This window comes from Leucopleurus acutus, assembly GCF_964270905.1.
Source record: "Leucopleurus acutus genome assembly, chromosome: 2".
NCBI classification, from domain to species: Eukaryota; Metazoa; Chordata; class Mammalia; order Artiodactyla; family Delphinidae; genus Leucopleurus; species Leucopleurus acutus.
The window spans coordinates 23913626-23918690 of NC_139143.1; the positions used below are offsets into that span (position 1 = coordinate 23913626).

The window sequence follows — 5065 nt, forward strand, 5'->3', positions numbered from 1 at the left end:
ACACTCAGTGCCACGGTACACCTCACCACAGTGGTGATACTCCAAAATGTTCCCAGACATCGAATAATAACATATTCCCTGGGGGGCAAAATTGCCCTAGTTGAGAGCCACTGGTGTGGAGCCTGACTCCTAGAAAGTGCTCAACAGACAGTAAGTATTATTATTTGCTGAACGAGTGGGTCTTTTAGGAGGGAAGTGGAGCATGGTGCTTAAGAGCATGGGCTCTGGTCTCAGACTGTCCGGGTTCTGATCCCAGCTGTACCGCTTACCAGCTCTGTGACCTCGGGCACGTTATTTAACATCTCTATGCCTCTGTTTCTCATCTGTAAAAAGGGAAAAGAATATCTACTTCATAGGGCTACTGTAAGGATTCGATGAGATGATCCAGATACAGCATTTAGAATGGAGTCTGTCATATTGTAAACGTCAATAATAATAACAATTGCTACCGTTATTTGCTATCTCTGAACAAGCAGTTGGGAATCAGAGTGTGAGCACAGCTTGGGCTGGTCTTGCCCAAGAATGAGGCAGCCCTTCCCAACTTTACCCTCAATCCCAGCTCTGCAGTAAGTCTGTGCAGGTTGCCTCCTGTCCCAGCAGCTTCTTGGGGGCCTGGTCATAGCAATTAATTGATCACTGCATTTAGAAGGAGTCCGTGTCATGGGCAGAATTTGCCCATACTACTGTTTTCATACTGGCCTGGTCAGACCTCTGCAGAGGTAGTGCATGGGCAGAGGGCAGTCCTGTCCTCCAGGCTTCTCATACAGAGGTGGCTCTGAGGATGCTTGAGGCCAGACATATGACCAAGGGGGCCAGGATTCCATGTTTAATAGTAAAGATAGGGACACTAACGTACCTTGTGGGGTACTGACCCAGGCACTATATGTGTGCTGGGAACTTAAATTCCTGCTGTCTGGTACCTCAGAGCCAAATAGGAATACAGACAAAAAAACATGGACAAGTGCTCGCAGGACCGTGATCTAAATATGCTGATGGCGGAGGCACAGGTGCCTGGCATGCATCTAGGGCAGTAGGTAACCCCATTCTGGGGTGCTGGATTAATCAGGGTCTGGTTCAGCTGCATAAAACAATAATATACAAAATAACAGAGGCTAAGAAAATTTATTTCTCTCTTACTGCAAAAGCAGTCTTGAGTTAGGCAGCCCAGGGTGATAGGATGCCCCATCAGCTGTTAAGCCCTAGTCCACACCTTAATGTTCCTTAACCCCAGGCATTGTTTAAAAACTAAACATTTTTTTCATTGGTAACTATATTCTTTTTTTTGGAATTTTATTTATTTATTTATTTTATACAGCAGGTTCTTATTAGTTATCAATTTTATACATATTGGTGTATATATGTCCATCCCAATCTCCCAATTCATCCTAAAAACTAAACTTAATTTTAACTGACTTGATTCCTATCCTAAACTTAACCCTAACTCTAACCCTAACTTCAACCCAACCCTAATCCTAACCCTACTCTAACCTGATTCCTAACCTTACCCTTCATGCTAACCCTACCCCTACCTCAAACTCAACCTGAATGCCAACTCTAGCCCCAATCTCCCTCGAATCTTAACCCTAACTGTAACACTGCCCTAATGTTAACCTTAACTTTAACCCTAAATCCAGTCACAACTCCAACCTTGTATTAGTCAGGTTCTCCAGAGAAACAGAACCAATTAGATGTGTATATATAAAGAAAGATGTATTTTCAGGAATTGGCTTACATGATTATGGAGGATGGCAAGTCCAACATCTGCAGGAAGAGCTGGTGTTGCAGGTCAACTCCAAAGGTTGTCTGCTGGCAGAATTCCCTCTTGCTCAGGAAAGGTCAGTCTTATTCTATTCAGACTCTCAACTGATTGGATGAGGCCCACCCACAGTATGGAGGGCAATCTGTTTCACTCAAAGTCACTGATTTAAACATTAATCTCATGCAAAAACACCCTCACTGGGACTTCCCTCGTGGCACAGTGGTTAAGAATCTGCCTGCCAATGCAGGGGGCACAGGTTGCATTCCTGGTCCAGGAAGATCCCACATGCCACGGAGCAACTAAGCCTGTGCGCCACAACTACTGAGTCTGTGCTCTAGAGCCCACGAGCCACAACAACTGAGCCCACATGCTGCAACTACTGAAGCCCACATGCTCTAAGGCCCATGTGCTGCAACTATTGAAGCCTGCACTCCTAGAGCCTGTGCTCCACAACAAGAGAAACCACCACAATGAGAAGCCCATGCACCACAATGAAGAGTAGCCCCTGCTCGACGCAACTAGAGAAAGCCTGCACACAGCAACGAAGACCCAATGCAGTCAAAAATAAATAAATAAAATAAAAAATTATATAAAAAAACAAAAACACCCTTACAGACACAGACACATTCAGAGTAATGTTTAATCACATATCTGGCCCACCATGGCCCAGCCAAGTTGACACATAAAATTAACCTTCACAAACCTCAACCCAAATCCCAGCCCTAATCCTAATCTTCTCCACAAAGAGTTCATTCTCCCTACCAAGCTGATACCTCTGCAGATAGGCTGGTTGATATGATGAAAGAGGTCCACTTGGTGGGTGAAGTGGGTGTGGACACAATGGGTCTCATGAAGCCAGCCTACCTTGGCACAGGGGGTTAACAGCCGGCGGGGAGGGGAGTGCAGAACCACAGCAGGAACGTTATGTTCTCAGACCCAGGCCCACCAGGCAGCATGAACACTGGTGGTATTGCTGTATAAAGTGGTGTAACTTCAGAATGCTATGTTACCATTTGGCCTTCATGTTGAGTTTAAGTACAATTGTAGCAAACTCTGCTGATTTTTATTTCACAGGCTTAGATTTAATGGCTTTTGAATTCATCTTCTCAACCTATGTAAATTATCTACTGTGGTCTCAAATCCAGCAATTTTTATAAGAGGACTGTGGTGTTTTTTTTTTTTTTTTTTCTTTTGAGGACTGTAATTTTTGTAGGAGGATTTTATACCAGTTTCTGTTAGCACTGGCTCACTGGGCATGGACCCAATAGAAGATTCAAATGAAGAATGAAAGAGCATTAGTGAAATTCATAGGAACAAGGAACACTTTTTAGAGAGCAGAAGAAAAGCAATAGATGGCCCTGTTTTGGTACAATTCAACAAATGTTTTTTTGGATACATGCAAAGAACTGAGATTGGCACTGCTAGAAATCAAATACAAGAGAAATGGTTACCAGGCATGGGGATGGGGAAACTGGAGAGGAGGTGGCAGGATCAACACACAAATCACTTCCCACACCCTCATTCTGTGCTTCAGTGTTACAGTATCAGAAAGGCCTTCCTGTGCACTCTACGGAAAAAGACAACCCTCCTGTATGAGTCCGGGTCCCACGGGAAACAGAAGGTACATTCCACAAGGATTTTGAAGAACATTAATGAAGAGCTGGGAGTAGGGAAAGGAAACTAGGGATAGTGAGGCACCCAGGGACCAGCTTCACTGAGAGGCTGTTCCCAATCCCAGACCTGAAGAGGTAGGAGGAGGGAATGGGAGTCTCAGCAACTCATTAGAGCTGGAGTGGCCTAAGAGGCACTGTTGTCTAGAGCTGCAGTCCTGAAGGGATGCAGCCCCTGCCAGGACCGAGGACAAGAGGAAGCTGAGAAGACATTCCCTCTCCTCCCACCAATGGTGTGTTGAAACTGGCTTATACTGGTTCATCAGGGCCCACGGTAAGCATCTCTTTCCAACTCCGACATCAAGATGGCTGTTTGAAATCTCTCAAGGTGGAGTATTTACACCACAGAAATGGGCAAATGCTACAAATCAGGTTGCTTTTCCTTGGAGAGCTGGTTGATAAACACTTACTGCCACACCACTGCCCCCCATTCTCTCATCTCCTCTTTCTGCCTAAGCCAATAGGAAGGCAGAGGGTGAGGGAGCTTGGGTGAAAGAAGCCTTGTAGGCCAGTCCCTGGGGCATGGAACAGGGCTGAGAGGGAGGACGATGGGTGAATTGTATGGGAGGGAGGGACAGTAAGCAGAGAATAACCAGCACAGCCCACTGTCACTTTTGATCCCTTTACCCTGTTCTAATTGTTTTAAGGAACTCATCACCACCAGCCATATTGCAGGTTCATGGTTGACCACTGGCTCTCTCCCTAGAGGGGAAGCTCTTGGAGAAAAGCGACTTTGTTTTCTTTTCTAACATGTCTTTAGTACTTCCAACAGCAACAGATTCTCAGTAACTTTTTTTTTTTTTAAGTTTCAGATTATTTATTAATCAGTGTAAACCCCAACACAATACACCAACATGATCACGCATTGAGAGGGGAACTATTTCCCGGTCAAGTGCAAAATTGTGCAGATGGCTTCTGGAAGACCTTCATTCTAAGCAGTTTTATAGTGAAACGTTTCATTTAGAAGTCTGGACCTTCTTTCTTCACTTTGCTGTAATCTACATTCACTGGGTAGAACTTGTATTAATCATTGGGGCCCACTTTGTTCCAGGGTTCTGGGTTATTCTTTCTGTCCCAACTGACATCTGGGTTGAACAATGCCAGGCTCCAGACATACAGTGCTCCTCCAGTACCTCCTGATCCAATAAATACGAAGAGGGGGATCAAGCTAGGATGATTCTTGGCCTGACCAATGATCTGGTGGAGCACGGTTGTGACACAGGCCTCGAGTAAATAATTTTGTTGAAAGAAAGCGTATAAGGCAGAATTTAAGTGGCTTAAGAGGAGTGCTGGGTTATGCAGAGGAGAGATTCCATCTAGCATGGAGTGTGAGGCACCCGTGCAACACCCAGGGAGAAAGGTCTAGCAGGCAGGTGGAGAAACAGAGGTTAGGGTTGAAGATACAACCTGACTGAGGGTTGTGTCAGATTGAGGGCCTGATCATGGAGGATACCAGTATGCTGGATATCACTGGAAGAACGTCAAAGGAGGGGACAAAGGCCAAAGACAAGCCAAAGGAGAGGGGAAGGGAGAACCAAGGAAGCAGACAGAGAAGGTCCAGACAGAGAAACAGTCAAATGAGCATGAGGTGTGGAATTTAAGGAAGGAGCATGTCAGAGAGAAGGAAGTGAGTGAT

At 45.3% G+C, this 5065-nt stretch overlaps 1 pseudogene across 1 annotated transcript; it reads right to left on the minus strand.

The window, feature by feature from the left end:
* Positions 1-4389: 4389 nt before the first annotated feature.
* LOC309973662 (cytochrome c oxidase subunit NDUFA4-like) lies at positions 4390-4752 on the minus strand (annotated as a pseudogene). Its single transcript has one exon. The product of its transcript is annotated as a cytochrome c oxidase subunit NDUFA4-like (transcript).
* Between the last annotated feature and the right edge of the window lie 313 nt (positions 4753-5065).